The sequence below is a fragment of the Carettochelys insculpta genome, chromosome 4 (genome assembly GCF_033958435.1).
Source record: "Carettochelys insculpta isolate YL-2023 chromosome 4, ASM3395843v1, whole genome shotgun sequence".
NCBI classification, from domain to species: Eukaryota; Metazoa; Chordata; order Testudines; family Carettochelyidae; genus Carettochelys; species Carettochelys insculpta.
In genome coordinates, this window is record NC_134140.1 from 58,324,535 (window position 1) to 58,343,423 (window position 18,889).

General features: G+C 39.0%; 1 protein-coding gene across 4 annotated transcripts in view; it reads left to right on the forward strand.

The window, feature by feature from the left end:
• Positions 1-8,290: 8,290 nt before the first annotated feature.
• The window catches only part of SORBS2 (sorbin and SH3 domain containing 2), a 238,661-nt gene continuing 228,062 nt past the window's right edge, over positions 8,291-18,889 (forward strand). Inside the window, exon 1 of one of the 4 annotated variants that reach the window (XM_074992898.1) lies at positions 8,291-8,690. The gene's annotated coding sequence lies outside the window, so the exon portion shown is untranslated. The remainder of the gene's footprint in view (positions 8,691-18,889) is intronic. The other 3 variants (XM_074992900.1, XM_074992905.1, XM_074992904.1) reach the window with 3 other exon arrangements.

Consider the following 18,889-nt stretch of genomic DNA (forward strand, 5'->3'; position numbering starts at 1 on the left):
AAAGAACAAAGAATCACCACAAGTGAATTGCCAGGTCAGTCCAACCAAGAGACGAATTTAAAATTTGTTTGATCTCTTCCTGAAAATGGATTTTGTTGCTCGAGACACAGGCTTTTTTTTTTTAATAGAACTATTATTCATTCACCTGAAAGCAGCTTTGTTCTGAAACTTTGCTATATTTTGGTTAAACTGAACCTTTACCTATTCATCTGGGGCATGGAAGGCAGAAAGCCTAGAATATTAATGTGCATATCTTATATGATAGACTTTAAGCCTGGGAGCAACCATTGTGACCCTCTAGGCCATAGAACCTCACCTACCCATTCCAGGGTTACAGAGTATCCACCATCCACTATAGTTCAAACCAGCAAGTGACCAATGCCCCATGATATAGAAGAAAGTGTTACTTTAAGAAAAAAAAAGTCTCTGCCAATCTGACTCAATGAAAAATTCCTTCCTAAGCCCATGTGGAGATATCAGTTAAATCATGAGAGCGAGCAGCCAGACACCTGGAAAAGAATTTTCTGTGGTAATTCAGAGCTCTCACCATCTATTGTCCCATCTCCAGCCATGGGAGTTATTAGCCTGCATTGGGACATAGGACATCTTTGACTGATATTGGCAATTTCTTCATACCATGTTCTCCATAAATTTATCAAGCTTAGTACTGAAACAAATCAGGTTTTTTGTCCCCCATTACTTCCCTAGAAAGCCTATTCAAGAACTTTTCTCCTCTGCTGATTAGAAACCATCTAATTTCAAGGTGAAGGACAGCAATGTCAGACCCATGGTAAAGGTGGGATCTTTCCCCTTCCAGCCCTTCTTCACCACCCAGACCTTGCAGCCAGGGATTCTGGCAATGATTTAAAAGATCCCAGAGCTCCAGCCACTGCCTTGGCTGCAGTAACAGCAGTGGTAGCCAGGAACCCTAAGCCCTTCTAACCGTCCCAGGCCCAAGGCAGTTACCTACATCACCCACCCCCATTGGCTGCCCACTTAGGCTGTGTCTATACTTGCATTCATCTTTCGAAAGAGGAATGCAAATGAGGGGAATCAAAAATGCAAGTAAAGTACTGATTTACGTATTTTGTGCTTCATTTGCATAATCTCTTTTTGGAACAGATTCTTTTGAAAGAAAAAAAAAAGCATTGTAGATGGGGCTTTTTCGAAAATAAACCTCATCTTCGAAAGAACCTTTCCTGAAACAAAATAGGAAGAGGGGTTCTTTGAAGAAAAGGTTTATTTTTGAAAAAGCCCCGTCTACACTGCTTTGTTTCTTTCAAAAGAATCCGTTCTGAAAAGAGATTATGCAACTGAAGCGCAAGATATATAAATCAGTGCCTCATTTGCATTTTTGATTTCCCTCATTTGCATTCCTCTTTCGAAAGAGGAATGCAAGTGTAGACATAGCTTTATTGGTGGCCAATTTATATCCATTTGTCCTTGTGCCCACGTAGGTCCTTGACTTAAAAAAAACTTCTGTCCCTCTCTGGTGTTTGTCTCTCTGTTGTGTTTACAGGATACAATCATATCTCCACTCATTATTTGTTTCGTTAGACTAAACAAGCCAAGTTCCTTAAGTCCACGCTCTTATGGCAGTCCGACTTCATATTCATTCTTATCCTCTTTAAAATTCAACCCCCGAGATCTGAAAAGAGATTGCTGACCTATTCCGCAGCTAACGCTGAAATATGCTTGAGAGATGATAAAATATAAGACATTTTGTTCTGCTTGGTGCCTGCCACGTTCACAAGATAGACAAGCCATTTTGCTATATCACTACCTCATAAATAAGATTCATAACAGGGAAAGTAATGTCTATAAAGAAAATTCTAACTCCTCTCTATATATTTTCCCTGATTTTTAGCTTCATCGTAGTCACAAATCCCAAAGAACATGACCTTTTTGCCGATCAAGTGCCACTGGAATTTGTCCCTGAGTCCTTAAGATGGACAGTAAAAAGGAGACCATCTTAAGTCCCACATGACTGTTGGCTATGTAGCATGCACTGTTCAGAATTAGTTGTTCTTTCATTCTAATATGGAAAGCTACTGAAACCAAGCCCAGGTTTAGCATTACACATCCCCATTTCTGGGTTTGTCCTGCCATTTTAAATGGAGCAGCCGATGAAAACAGGAATTGAAAACATCAATCCAGTGTTCCTCAGCTTTCCTATGTGCCATTGTTTCACTACCATGCCACAGAGCTGGTATAAGCATGGTTCTATAAATCTGCAGCTTTGTAGCAAATTTGATGTCATGACAGTCTAAAAGAGGCCCCTGGGTAAACTGAGGCATACATGGCTCAAAACTTAGCAGCTACTGCTGCCATACAAGTGTCCACAGCTTTTGAGTATCCTGCAGTGCAATCTAGGATGCTGCCTAGACACATTAGAATTATCACTTGCTCGGTGTCCCATTTGGATGGATTAATTCTGAATTGGTTGTGATCCGGAGCATGAGGCAACTTCACAGGAATGGCCAGGGACTTGGTTTTATCTGGATTAATAAAAATCCAACATGCAACCAGGTAAGAAATCAGTGCAGTAATTCACCAAACTAAGCCCAAAAAAAGTACGTTTTTTAAGATCTAAAAGGAAAAAGTTCAGCCCAGCACCCACAACAGCTGTCATGTCAAGCTCATATGTCAGCCAGTCAGTGCTGATACTGAACAATGATAGTGACAGAATGCAATCTTGCCCTGCTCCTATGGAGATGAGAAACCAAGCTGTGTGTCTACTATTGACTCAAACACAGCTTTCCATTCCATTATAGAACTCTTCTGTCAAATGATGCAATCTTCTCAGGGATGCACAATTGCCTTATTAGATCCCACAAATTCACTTGATGCATGGAATTAAAGGTCTGATGCAAGTCTAGAAAAAAGTGCTCTGGTTACAGTTTTAACTAAATTTTAAGACACTCCTTTTTATCAATTTCTAGAAACAGAATAAATTATAGCACAGCTGAACGTATGACAGTGTTTGATTCTGACTATAATTTTACTTAAGTAAATATATTATGATTGACACAGTAGAACCTGACTAGAACTGCAAGGGGATCACAGCAATTTACATAGTCAACACTAGTAATAATAAACTTAAAGACCATTACTCCAAAATTCTGTTCTATTTAATTTAATTGCTAATTTCATATATAAGCAATTTATATATATAATGTATTATGTATGCATATAAATTGCTCACATATGTGAAATGATCAATTATATATATAAAATATGAAATTTAAAAAGTAATACAAAATTTTGGAGTAAACATCTTTAACAAGTTTTATTATGACTACAGTGTTTGGAATTCTTAGTTTAGGATGCCTTACTGCTTTATTAGAGGGGTAATTTGGAGGTTTTTTGGAAAATTCTATAAACTTTTAAGGGCAAAATAGGATTGGAGTTTTCTGCTAATTGTGCCATGTTTTTTTTAACCCATGCTATGTATGAGCTGCTTGACTCAATGGCAAGCTAGCTGTGATCCATGTGATTATATTTCTTTTTAAAAGAGAGCAACTTTCCTTCAATTATTTTTTCCTCAAATGCCCTCTAGCAAGTGTTTTTGAAGTGATTTTTGTGGTTATTTTGTTTAAACCCACACATGCAGTTTAAAAAGCACTTAAACTCTGTCATTCTTGTATATTCACTGAACAATATATATAGTAACACCTTCACGAGTTATCCAATAGAAGTAACTATGAAAGCAATCTCTCACTCAGGAATGCTGCTGATAGGAACTTGAAAATAAGAGTGAATATCAAACAGGTGCAGAAGCTGTGAATAAGTCTGGCACTGCATAAAATTCAGCTCTGCAGTATTCCAATTTTCATTCCCTTTTGCACAGATAGTATATAATATACATTTAATTCTGGTGTTATTTGCCATTATGATATGTGCATTATGCAGTTCCAAGAATGTGAATCAAATTACAGGTTATTGTTCCTGGATGTGTCACCTGATTTCCTGTGTGACTTTGGGGAGAATCATAATCCGTATTTCAATTTATCTATCTACAGATGTCACATTTACCAACTACTGCAGATGTTGGGAGAATTGAGTAACTTATATTTATAAAGTAAATTTAAATACTTTTTGCAAATGTTCAAAGTAAATAAAGTACTTCCATTTTCATTGTAAGCTGAGAAATAATGTCTATCACAGCAGACCAACTTTCATTGCATGGACTGGTTTTTCATTTAAGCTTATTATGCATGGGATCAGGGAAATGGAAACAGGGTCATAAAGATTTCTAATTATGCTAATGATATTCAGGCATGATTGAATGCTAGGTTTTTTGTTTTTTTCTATTTGGATGTTCAGTTACATCCCCAGGAATAATTATATCAATTCTAGAGCAAGAAGGATAACTTTATTTTCCTGTAATTGCTATTAAGGTGGGATTTGCTCTTGTGATATTTGCTATCCTTTGGTGCTCACTGCATTTGAGATTTGATACAGTTCGCATGTATATTTTATGGCTGAAAAGACAGTTTCAGAAAACACAATAATTAATGATTAGTATGGCTTTTAATTTTCAAAGTTAAATTTTACACTTCTACTGTGTGGAAAAAGAATGAATTAATTTCTGAAACATGATCCTTGATGTACTAATTTATAAAGTCAACCCTGGATGCAATATACTAATACTGGTGAAGAAAGGTGCATAAGGAAGGTGCATAGTTTCATAACTGCTGTAAATCATTGTGGTATGAGACAACTGGAAGCTGCTGTATGTGGAGGAAAAATAGCAACTGGAGGTGGTGAATTACAATGCTCCGTATGTTATGTTGATAAAGGTATCTCTCTTGAGATAAAGCTGTGAGTAATGCCTACCACTTCTGGCTTGAAAGTGAGGTGTGATAGAACTCTCCTAGGTAAAGCATGAAGAAGCAGACACTATTCAATGTCTGCTGACTTCTTTCCAAACTCTGGTGGCTTTTGACGTGAACAAACGTACACTTAGGAACAAGTGTTTCCCCTGAGGTAAAAAAGGACTATGTATTTTTGGTGTGAGGCTGCACCTCTGTTTGGGACAGCACAGAGGTTGCAGCACAGATGTCGGGTGGGCAATAGTGCATGGCCAGCTAACACACATTTAAATAGAGCTGCTGCAAATGGCATCTGGTCAGGAAAGTTGGCAACCCTATCTCTAAGCCATTCTTGCAGCCTTCTGTATCTGGACTGTTCCAGAGACTGCGGGGGGCGGCGCACTGCAGCATAATTTAGGCAGCCTGAAAGGCCTCTCCAGGATGCCTGAAATCTTTATAGCTTTGTCACTGTAGTTGTGTTCCCAGGCCTATCCTTCCATACCTGCTATGCTTGGGCTTTTGAAGGTGTCTTCAGGAGGCAGTGACTGTACTACAAAAATCCTCCACTGATCAGGTAGGGATTTTATGGCTTCTTTACACCACTCCAGTCTTCTCACTCAGCATAAAGGAGCTTGAGTGGTGGTAAGGATCTCACCCTTGGTGCTTATATGCTTTGTTGAATTGGGACCATATTCAGGTTCTTATGCTGTCTGTCATCATGCCTTCTACCTAACCACTTACTCTACACTGACATAAAAAGGCCATTGTCACTTTTGGCATAGCATGGTACTCCTTATATTGGCACAACTCCCACTAACTTGATTTGAAGTTATGTCTCCATGAGGAGTATAGGGCTGGACACTTAACATTGAATGCTACAGAGTGCACCCCATCCATGTATTCTTTAACCTAAAAAAAAATTTTTTTTACAAAAACATTTGCTTCTCTTCTGCATTTTAAAATGCCCAAGAATGCAGGCATCAGAACAAAAGTATTAAAACTTGTGTGGTAAACTTTTTTTCTTTCAGTTATTTACTGTGCAGCCTATGTAAATGCCAATGAATGAGGTAGCTGTTATAAATGATCTAATGAGTCAATGCACAAACACATATGGAGTAGAAAAACAATCTGTTTTTCATTTTACTTACAGTGGGGTCAAATGAGAGTAACTCCAGTCGTGTCAATGGAACTACATCAGAGTTAAACAAGTGTAAAGGGAGAATCAGTTCTCCTAATATCTATCTTTTATAGTCTGCTGAAAAAAAAGTTACTGAAATAGTATTTAAGTAATGCAGAGTAATTCTGCTGTAATGTTCACTGTACATCACACATTGTTTAATGTTTCCCAGCCAACAGCTTTCGACTCAGTTGTAAAATCCCAGTGGTCCAGACTTCACTTTCCCTGTGTACTGTAACTCCCATTTAAGTCAAACGTTTGAAGTCAGGTGGAATATTGCTACCCTGCAAAGGAGAGAACCAGTTTTCTAGAGAAAGAAATGTCTTCAATCAAACGCATGGGGCCTGCTTCTCTGCTTGTATTTGTGACAGCATCAGACCCCAGTTGGTGGGAGAGATCAAACCTGGGATATCTGAAGCTAAATCCTTGAGCTTTTACTGCATGCACTAAAAACCACATGTCTGTTAACTCAGACGGCAGAGGAGACTCAATGACTTCTCTCTAAGCTGCCTTGGTTCCACTAGATGGGACAGACTGCCATACCCACTGACAGATTGCCAGGTTGGCCCCCGGTGGCAAAAGCTCAAGTAGAAATAGCAGTGCAGCAGTACAACCTGCCTGCAGGTCTGGAGCTGCCTGCTGCAGCCAAGCCCACTGATGTGGGAGAGGGAGCAACTGGGGCAGTTGCCTCCAGGCCAGGAATTTCAAAGGAGCCTGGATATTTGGTCACTGTCACTGCCAAAGGAGCAGCCACAGAAGCTGAAGCTCTGGGCCCTGTTGAAGTACCACAGAAGTGCGGCTATGGCTGTGAGGGAGCGAGGCAGCATAGTGCCAGGGTCCGGGCAGTGCAGTGGACTAACAGCCTTAGGCCCCACCCCTGCACCTTTGTCCCAACCTCTTCCACAGTGCAGAGCCAGGCACACCTTGGCTGTCGGGCCTAAATGGGCAGGGGACTAACCTGGGAAGTCTTGTGATTCATTGCATATTTTCACAAGCATCCATGTGCCCTATGAAAAACAGAGTGGGATTTAAAGCTGCCTTCCTCAAACAAAATGCCTGTGGGAGTTCAACAGTATCTCCAGATGTCTTCTCCCCAGGTTATTCTGTCAGCTCGGCAGCAGCTTGCATGTGCAGACATGGGTGAAGCTGTCTCTGGTGAACGTTAAATGACAGAAACTCTTATACAGGTTCTAATTAAATTTCTAGAATTGTTGGGATGCAAAATGCATGGAACAATATACCAAAATATTGTGCATCATTAACATACTGTGTAGATGTTTGTTTTTAAAAGAGTAGGTGGGGATGAAGGGTACTACATTCTATAAAGCCAATGTTGTTGTTACAGAATTGTATCTTAGATGGTGATATCTCACTCTTCAAGCTACAGGTAGAATTTAAAATTTCACAATTTTAAGAGTCATTAGTTGCATGGGGAAACTGAAGCATAATGAAGTGTACACTTTTATCTCCTAAGTCTAGGATACTAATGTGGTATCTCAAGTACAGTTGGTACTACCTGAAAATAATTTTCTATTTAGGATAGAAAAATACACACTGATATTAGTTAGACATGCCAAGAACAATTTGTAAAGATTTTAATGGCTATTATTGGTGGTAAATGGTGCTTAATATTCACTTCTTAGTGGCAGTCATGAACTGTGTCATTAGTACATATCAATAATTCCAAATTTATGTTTAATAAAGAGACCTTTAAAGGATTAGTTGCATGCTGCTTTTTGTAATTTCAAATATCCCCCATGCTTAGACTGAACATCAAAGATACAGGACTAGGGTTTTTTAAATCAATGATTTATGGTATATGACAATTTGCCTTTTATTAGCCTGGATTATTTGAAATGATGTTTCACTGCTTACAAATGTTCTGTGTAAGCTTGTAGCCCTTCACCTACTTACCAAAGATCCTGTGCAACCTGAAAAGAAAATGGAAAAAAAATGTGAATGCTTCCATAAAGTGTTCTGAAATTTAAAATAACTGCAGCACAGAAGGAAATAAAACCACATAAATTAACACTCTCTACTGGAGATCTGCACATGATCAGCCATGCTTGCTGGATAAGTCTGTCTGTTGGTTGTTGCCATGGCTACAAAAAGCCAGTGGAACCCAATGAGCTGTCTGCAGCACTGCTGAAAGGACCAGCCATTTTGCTTATGGAAAAGAGTGTGACATATTATGCTGTGCTTTAACCCGGAATAAACAAAAATGTAGTTGCAGGGAGCAGAAGAACAGGCATATTAGTGAATAATAATTACAGCTGAGGATGCCTTCTTGGTCCCATTTTGGCAAGCTGGTGGCTGCTGCTGCTGCCACTAGCTGATCTGAGAGAGTGGAATGCAAAGTGATAATGCTGCATATCTTCTAGCAGGCAGTGCAGTAGGGTTTTTGACTTGTAAAGGCAAGGTTTCTGTGTTATGTTATCTCAGTCACTTGCTAGCTGCTCAGAGTGAAAGCTGCTGACCCAAAAGAAGGGTGTTGCCTCTCAACATTTTTCTTGTGTGCTGCTGTTATATGAGCAGGCACTGCTGAAGAAGCAGGTGTGCAGTTCAGATGGGTTCTATCTTGTAGGCTGTACAGACCGGGTTTATATGTTTCCCATTAACAGATTGTTGGTTTAGGAGCATCAGCCTGTGGAGTTACTCATAGAAGGAGGCTACTGTGCATCTGAGCTTATGTGAAAGAGGTAAGCATTTGTTTTGTTTCAGTTTTGTACATATCTCCAGTGTAACTTTATGCAAGTGAAACCCATCTATAAAATATTTACTATTAAAAGGTGACATGGGTGGTGACTTGTTTAGAATATTTTTCTCATTATATTGAGTGAACATTTTCAGGTTATTTTTGTCAAATATTGTATCCTGCCAAATATTTGCTATTCTGAAATAATTTCCTTTTGAACAGTATACGAAGTCTTATGCATTCATTTTACCGACGCACAATAGGGATTTTACATATCCAGCTGTGACCTGTATTGTAGGAATAATGTGGGATATGAAATGTTATTGAACCTGTGAATATTTCATCTGGAAAAACCTTCAAATCATTGACTCCATCAGTATTGCAGTACATGCATTGTGCTCAGCCTTAATAATGTAACTAGATTTAAACTGTCCAACTGCTGCTGCGCAGTATGTAGGTCATAATAGAAAGCAGGGTTTGCACTAGTTTTTATGAACTGCATACCCCAGTGCTGTGTTTGATTAGTTTCTGGTACTTGTACTGTTAAGAGTCTAGTAACAGCGGCTGCTCACACCTCTCTTTCAAAGATATTGTACATGCCATGAGCACAGAACACAACACACCCATTGTGTCCCTCAGTTTAGAGTTCAGGAAAAGAAAGGAAGCTAGCACTCCACATGGAGCACAAGTACAGCTCTCATATAAGATGGTTAAACTTCTTCTATTGCACAACCTCACTGCTATGCTAGCTGCTATGAATGCTACATAAAGTAAAAATACCAAGACACAAACACAGATATGTTTGAATAGGATGGTTCTCGTGAATGGCTCTAGGATAAAAGTATAGACTCTCAATCCCAGAAAGAACTTTTGCAAATTCTGACTGATGATCTCTGATGCAGACAGAAGTTACACAGATTGAATTTGATCAGTAAAACTACAACCCCTGCACCACAGCCTGAGAACTGAAAATGTTTAAATTGTGTGAAGCAATAGAATTAAAGCCTAAATAAATGAAGAACGCTTTTACTGAATACCATAATTTCTGACTGCTTGTAATAACATGGGAATTGGATTAAAACTATCCACTGACAACCCACTATGAATTCTGATTCTTCAGTCATTTTATATTTATTCTTGTAAAATGTGTTAATGCAACGTTTGCATTAACTTGTATTTCAAAGTTGTACAGATTTAAATCATGCTGTGCTACGTCATGTGCTTAGACAATAGACTGGGCATGAGCTTAATCATTAAAAAACCTAGTACATAATTACAAAAGTAAATTAGTAACAAGTCACTATTGTATAAGATGGTGCAGAAACTGGGAGCCAAAGTCCAAGAGATTTTCAAAGTGAGCGTGTCCAGCCAATGCACACAGAATTAAATGTCATGTTTGAAAGCAGTATTTCAGACGTGAAAGTCTCTTACCGACCTGCCTCTTATAAATCATTCTTTCAGAAAAGCCACATCTTCCATGAACAATATTTGTCTAGTGAGCCCTGAAATACCAACCATTCTTGAACTACGGTTCCGTGTTCAGTCTTCTTGGCATCCTACTGTAAGGTGCTGGGGAAGGCACCATGCCTTCTTCTGTGTCCTCTTAAGTGTCACATACATTTGAGCCAGGCAAATTAACGGGTGGAAAGTAGATAGAGCTCAACATTTGTAAACTGCTTTATGACCATCTAAAAAGAATGTTGTGGATCATCATGATAAATTAATAATGGAAAATGTAAATATATACATACAACACTAGCAGCCAGAAGATGTTAGCACTTTCCAATCATTTTCAGGAACTATGTTCTTCTAGACAGTGACTGTTGAAAAAGTCAAAAAAATGAAAACTGGCAGACTGTAACAAAGTCTGGTCATTTAGGTGACGATATTTGTTGGCATTAAAAAAAAGGACTTAAATACACTACATTTATTGTCTACAGCTATTTATTTCTCTTGTCTTTCCCCCAAGCCAGGTGGCAGTCTCCAGGTGATCTCTCCCTGGTGACCTTCACTCCCTACACCCCCTAATCCACACTGATGAGCAGTTTGCCCAGGAGAAGCATAAATGAAATAGATAAGTAGATGCCTTAGTCATCTGGTGCCTTGTAGGTGTTGCAGAAGAAGTGTTCCTTCAGGAGGAATTTAAATGAAGAGAGGGAATAATTGCAGCTAAATACCATATGGAAATAGACCAAATTCTGTGTTGTGTGGGTGTAAAATGAGACAATTCAATCTTCAAATCAAATCAGGAAAGCCACTGTTCAGTTTAATTGCCAAAATTTGTCTCAAAAAAAAGGAATCTCCTTAGAAGAACTTGATTATTATATCTGCTTGCCCCACATGTTACATGTAGGGGAAAAAAATAGCAATTCTTGTGGGAACTAAGGGTGAAATCCTGGCCTCACAAAGGTTAACAGATTTGTCTTTGACTTCGATGTAGCCAGGATTTCTCCCACAGTTGAAATCCATTTTGAGCATCTGCAAGCTGTGCAAATTAAACCACAAAAGCCACATTTAATCACATCATCAGACTCTTTTCCCAATTGTGCTCATATCGAATTATAATAATTTATAGACCTTTTTCTTAGCAGGGTGAGCAGCATGCCCCATATGTCAATGTTAAGTGGTGTATTTACAAATGGTATAGTAAAATAGAATCAGACAATTGAGTCTAAACATTGCCTGCCATAGCCATATTAGACGCAAGAACAAGGTCAGGGAGGAAAAGTGGGATGGCCAAATGAAGAAGCAGAATCAAATAATGGCAATCGTGGTGTTTTTCTATTTGAAACCATCAATAAATTTGACCAGAACAATAATAAACATTGTGGGCTATGGAATACTAGAACATAGGTTATCAAGAATGCATATACCTCATGTCATACCCATACAGCATGAAGAAATGACTGCATAGGTATGTGAACCATAGAATGATTGCAAACGGGACAAAGGAAAGTGCCAGTATGAAAAATGACGGATAACACCACGGCTGTGTCTGAACTAGAGAGCTGTGTCGACCAAAAGGGACTTCTGTCAACATAACTCGCATATGCATACATATCAGTCTCAAATGTCAGTATACTAGAATCAGAACATACAGCAAACTTCATACTGTGGAACACTACTGTTGGTCTAGCAGTCCCATAGATGAGTAGACATTTATTTAGATACACTGATGATGTGGATCTTGAATGAATGAATGTGCCTCCGATTTAATCAATAACCCCTATTTCTATTGCAGTATAACTGATTCTGTGTCATTGACATGATTTGAGAGTCTGTTCTTATATAGTCATTTGTATTTAAGAAGAGTACTGCTACTTGCATCTTGTTGCATTGTTGTGTCTAGATACCCTTTCCAATGCCATTAGCTTGGTTTTGTGTTAACATTTCTGACAGTCATGTGAAGCTACTATGTTTTTTTAACATAAGAATGTTGAGCATAATACACGTACAGTAAACTCTTACATATCTGGCATTCCATCATCCAGAACTGTCAAATAACCAGCATTTTAACCGTAAGTACAATTTTAGTTACATTTTCCACAGGTACAGTGTAGTGAAAGTAAATACAAATAAATACAGTGTAAGTTTACAGTACACAATGTTACTGTTGTTGGTAAATAAAGTGCTCTGCATACATTTGTGTTTTGTTTCTTAATAGCCAATCTTGGTTTTTGTAGTGTTATGCATTGCTAGGTAGATCTCTCTATTATCCAGATTATTTAAATATCCAGCAACCTCTCAGTCCCAATTAAAATTTTATTGTACATGCAACATACTGTAGTATTTTTCCACAAATATGTGTTATTGCACATTTTTATTACAAATGTCATCTAGACTTGTAGTTGTTTTCCATTCAAAATGCTACAGTAAAAGCACTTCACTAATACAGGTCAAACATTAGCATAATGACGGCCATGTGAATTTCAAAGGGCAGACTTCCAACTGCAGATTGACAGTGTAGATGTGGGCAGCTTCGTAATAAGCACCCTGTTTTGACATTCCCTATTCCCACAAAACTAGATGGGAGTAAGGCAATGTCTAAGGGGGGGCGCTTATTTTGAAGCTTCCCGCATCTACACTGTCAATCTGCATTTCGAAGGATGCATTTTGAAATTTGCGCAGCTGCCATTATGCTAATGAGGTGCTGAATATGCATGTTAGCGCCTCATTAGTCTGCTTCAAATTGCCTCATTACCATGCCACCTCCAACAGGAAGGGGCAAGCATAGAAGCAGCCTTAATTTCCTAGTGTAAACATATCCTTACTCAACAAAGGGCTTCCTTTGAGCACAGATGTTGGCTATGGCTATAAACTGGATTTTCCAGTGGAGTTGCTAGACTGCCTTTTAGAACGAAAATAATTTCTTTTGGAAAAAAAAATGCAGCCTAACCATTTTTTAAAAACTTTGATATTAAAATCATGAGAGCTCAGAGACTTTACAAAGAACTGAAAAAACCTTCCACTCATATTTTGGCCAACACATTTGTTCAGGGTAGTTTATCATTTCATTAGACAACAATGATTTTTTTCAAAAAATCCGTGGATTAACTTGGGTACTGAAAACTTTATTTTTAATAAGGCCTAATGTTTATGTTGAATATTATTCTTCAAGCTGTACATGCAGTTTTGTTTTGCAACTGAAATGTTGTAAAGCAAGTAAGAAATGAAACATCAGTAAGTCCCATACAGGACACCAATGGTTACGATGGGCCCCAGGGAAAGGTGGGAGTGGGGATCTGGCTGTGCACCCCGAAAGGAGGCAGAGCCAAGATCAGATGGGATGGATATGGGCCAAGAGCAATCAGCTCTCAGTGCCGCCTGGCCCGTGGCACTGCCCCCTCCTCCCCCCATAGCCATGTGCAGCCCAAGCAATGCTGCCATGGCACTTCAAAGGATCCAGGACCTCCAGCAACTGCAACCCCTTTGAAATGCAACTGCCCCCTTTGACCCCTTCTTCTGCACTTCCTGCTGTTGGCAGCCTTGGGCCCATAAAATATGAATAGTTTATCAGAAGTCAGTGTTCATGTTACTTGGGTTCCAAGTGGCATTTTCTAACTTGCTCTTTCACTCTTCCTGTACCCTCCTGAAAAGGCAGATATGCCCGGGGAAAACTCAGGGGAAGAAAAAAGTGCTGTAGCTGCTGAATAGAATCAATAACTGCAATGTTCATACCCAGAAAATAAAGGGAACCAAATCCCTGTGGGCATACAAAACCGTAAAATGAATCTGTGTCTAAAGATCCATTATTGCGTAGGGCCTACAATTCGAATAACAGAAAATCTCCAGCCAGGCCTGAAGGTCAGAGTAGATAGGAATGCCAAAGACACTTTCAATCATGGTTTCAAAATTTCAGACAAAACCCTGAATACATACAGAGGCCCATTCCCTGCCCTGGGTCTTCCAGCAGAATCTAGGTGCTGGGACTTCAATGATGTAAGGTCAGGATTCTGTAACTCAGTCAGTGGCTCAAAATTGTATAGTGCATCTCATAAGGAGGACACAGATCAAGGCGGGGCAAGGCAAGTCTAACTGTAAGGCGTGCTTATTTGGTGCATCTCCGGGACAGTTTTCACCATGAGCTGCTGTAGCCCAGGCAGGACCCAACGGGAGAGCAGGTGCCCCTATTTAGGAATGCCACATATTCATCTTTCATGGAAAGAAGGTGGCCAAGTGAAAATATGTGGAAAGTTCCATGAAACATAGGCTTAGTAGCCAAGATAAGACACTGTGTGGACTGCTATGTGATCTTGATGTAACCCAAGCTGTAGAGGCCAGATACAAGCCATCTTAAGTTGCACAGCCCTTTATTTCTACATCTACGTCAACAGTGCATGACAACAGTAAAGAATGTACAGCTGTTTGTCTTATGAGCAAGTGGTGTATGTATAGGCAACTGGTACCAGGTGTTCAAAGGTATTTAGGCATCTAATGGGATTTTCAAAAGCACCTGAATGGTTGAGGTGTCTGACACCCATTCATTTTACTGAAATGAATAACTGTGGTTCAGGACCTTGACAGAGGCATTTTTAAAACCTGATAAAGTGACATGAAGCAATGTCATACTGCTATCTTTGAGTATAAAGTATATAAGAAGGATGGATTAGGGTATAATAGCAGAGTAGGAGGATTAGATGTAAAAGATTCTATAGAATCTGACGAAGAGAGTCTTTGCCCATGAAAGTTTGTGCTCCAAAATATCTGTTAGTCTATAAGGTGCCACAGGACTTCTCATTGTTTTTGAAGATACAGACTAACTCGGCTCCATCTCTGATATTTGTAGTTTGGACGTTCCATAGTTTTGTCAACAGAAGGCCTCATCTGTCAACAGAACTCTGTAGTTTAGACCCAGCATTAGTGTTTTAGACTTCTAGCATTTGTATACAAGCATTTACAAAATTAGTCAATATTCATATGATGTAATTGATTGCATCCTTTCCTTCTGAAAACAGAGATCACAATATATACCTCTGAGCGCAAAATTGGTCCACGTACCTATTGCAATATTGTTTTCTATGTAGTTGCTCACTTTGACTTCTTTGCAGAGCTGACTCTTGTCAGGTACTCTCTGCCTCCTATCAATTCTGTAGATTTTCCCCCCCTCTTTTGAAAGGATGTCGTAAAACTTTTGTATGCCTGATAATCAAGATAATTCCAAATATCCTATGACTGGAAAACCTTCAGTATGCCTCCTTGAGGTGATTTCATGCATTACACAAACTTCAACAGACTGCTCCGTCATGCTAGTCATGCCCTTTTACAACATTTAATTCCATCCAACAAAATATCAGTCCAGATTTTTAAGTTTATTCGGTTTCTAGTAAATTGTCGGTGAACTGCTGGTTCTCAGTTGAAATCCATAGAAATTTCAGGTGTACTAATTTTCATTAGGATGTATTGGTATTTCCCAGGAAATCTCTTTGAAAGCCTAAATGTGACATTAGCGTTATTGGTTTGCTATGAATATGTTCAGTAATGAAGAAAGGCAGATCAGAGAAAGTGCCACTGCATACTTATGGAGTGAGATGTTATCAAGTTTTGACAATAAAATAAGACCTAAAGCTAAGACTTTGCTGTGACATACATTCAGATAACCAGGCAAATTGAATTTCTTAACAGACATATTTTCTTTAGGGGTCACTTTACAGACACAGATATCTTGTAACCTGATCAGCGCTGCAGACTACTATCCACCATTTAAACAAGCTCAAGGGAAAGGTTTTTAATTCCCTGTTTGCATAGCTGCAGATTCACACATTCTTTTTAACAGTGTCATTTGTTTTATAGATGAATCCTTTAGTTGATTTATGGCCTTACATTTGAACAAAGGTCAGATTCAGGACACAACTCTGTATTGTCAAAACTCCTAGCCCTGAGAAAAAAAATTATTTTGGAGATGTGCACCTGTTCCAGCTCATATGTTGCAGAATGAGACAATGTCTGTTAGCATAGTGAAAATGCTTACTAACTTCACTGCTATAAAATACAGTAGAATTCTCATGACTGTAGGAGTAAACTGGCTACTGTTTCTAGTATTTAAATTTATTTAAAACTATTGAAATTTGTCAATATGTAAATTCATAAGTCAACTTAAAATACATTACTGTATGGATTTAAATGCTGTGAGTTCGTACGCCAGTTAATGAGATGTCTTGCTCTTTATTTGCGTATTATTTGCATCATGATTGTATCATAATTGGGCATTGTGGTCTTGTAATTAAGAATTCAAGACTTCTGTAGTGCCAAATGTAAAGAAGGCAAGGAAAATTGTTTCCACATATGCTCATAAGCAAGAGTATCACTGGCCTTGCAAAGGGGCCATATTGAAAAGGGACTATTTCTTATTTACCCATTATTATCTAATGGTTTGCTGTTTAGCTGTACTCTGTTAGCACTCAAATGCCCTAATTAGAATTGAGGGTTTCTTCTGCTATGTAATGAACGACTATGACCTCTGTCCCATGGTTAGGTACCAAAACAAACATGATCGCTGCCCCAAAGATCTTGCAGCCTAATTTTAACCAACCTGAAGCAAGAGAGGCTAATAAATGGTAGGAGGGAAGGATGAAGTAATGATGGGTAGCAATATCCAGATTGCATAGTAACAAAGATTACCTTTGCTCACAATGTGGTGGTCCTGAATCATCAATGAATAAATATCAGGTCTCCCTGGCTGCTGCTCAACTTTGGGATTGGTTGATTTCTTATAGGAAGCAGAAGTAAATGTTAAAGAGAAAAAGATAGCCACATAGTCCACAGAGGTCATTTCATGTATGAATGGCAGTGAGAGAGGAAGGAGATGATTGTTGGGAAATCGGACACATGGGTGTTCTAAACTGGCATCCTGGGTGGAGTGGAAGTAGGCAAGAGAAAATAAAAATGGAGGCAAGGAAAAAACAAATCTGTGTGGTGGAAAAGATGAATCCAGTGGTATGAATCAAAAATTGAGTGGTGAGGGCGAGATGGCCAAAGCAACAAACAGAAATATCTCAGCAGCTACCTTTTGTAGGGGTCCACATGCATGTAGGCAGGCAAGAGAAGTTGTTCCTGTTGTCACGATAGGTGGTGATGAAAGCTTGAGCAAGAGTGTTACATGTGTACACTGGGGCTGGAAGTCTAATTTCCAGCTTGTGTGAACTTAGTGGTGCTAGCTCTGGTTGAATGAGTATACTAAAGGTAAGACATGTAGCTGTGGTGGCCTGAGCAGAGGGATAGGAGTAGCCATCAAAGTCCAAACTCACCCAGTATTCTCGGTATTTTCTCCAATATGTAGCCTTTCCCATTGCCATTTCAGCTACAGCCGCACTTCTCATTTTTGTGCTAGCATAGGTATGTGTACCTGAGCTGGAAATTATACCTCCAGCTCCAGCGCAGACATGTGCTGTGTGGTCAGGAACCAAAAGGAAAGATCATACATTGGAAATGTGGAAGAAGAGAACACACCTTATTTTTTTAAGAAGAGCAAAAATATGTACTTAATAGCAATGAAAGGAAAATGAGCCAATTCCGAAAAAAAAAAAATCAAAAAAGTTCACCTGCTGTGGTATCTGCTTTCTTGTGCTTGGAACATAATATGGAAAGAGTTTAATTTATAGTAGCTTTGCATTTTGTTACTAATGCTTTCATGCCTTTTTGATGATGATATGCTGGTGTATATGCCTATCAAATTGAAGTTTGATTTGAGTGTTCTGTTCTTCTCTACTGTGATGTGTGCTATTCACCCTACACTAGCCTAGCAGCGTTTAATGAGTGGGAGAATGGGCCAATTAACCAGATAGGTGGCTTAAGTAATTGCCTGAATGATGGAAACCAGCTGAGAAGGAACAGGCAGGCTTAGGAGAAAAATAGGAAGCTAGCAGCAGGAAGCAGCTTCAGTAAGGGTGCCTCCACTCAGTGTGTGGACATTAGCTAGGGAAGGAATGAAACCTAATTCCCGACAGTGTTTGGGAAAAGGCTCTGAGAAATGGCAGCAATATTTAATATAGGGCAGTCACTGTCTGCTGATTAGAGGGTCCCTCAGTTGGGACTCGGATTAGAGGTTTGGTCCTGGTTCCTTTGCTGCCACTGAGGAAGTCTGCCAGATTCTAGCAGAATATTACTTTTAAGAAAAGAAAAGAGAGCCAACACGTATTATTGTTCACTTTTGATGGGCAGTAGTCTAATTTATGGAAAATTTAACGGCTCATTTGTGAGGGAAGTATTTTCTTCATTTGCCTTTCTTAAACTATGAATATAACTTCTCAAAAGAAACAGAAAATTGGATTGCTTCATTTTATTATTATAGACTTTTCAGATATAGCGCTAGTATTCATGCTTTCCCTGGCTATTCCTCTGTTCACTGTGCTATATGAGGCATTTATGCAAATTTAGTATTGGTTGTATTCTTAACCATACTCGTGTTATGTAATCTGTCTTGTTTTGCTGTTTTTTAAAAGAATTAAATGTTGCAACGTGTGGGGCTTTATCTCTGTGGAGAAGTATTTTGAGAGTGATTAGGATGAAAAGTGTTGTTTGTAGCACTTTGTCAGTTCATACTTTAATTTTTGGAGATAAACATAACTTATACGTCAGGGGAACCAAAGGGTTCATCCCACACTTGGAGCATGGCACAGGCATATTTGTCAACATACATTCTTCATGTTCACTTATTAAAGTGGGATTGAAGATGGCTTCAGTCACCATGTAGAGCTGTGGTGACAT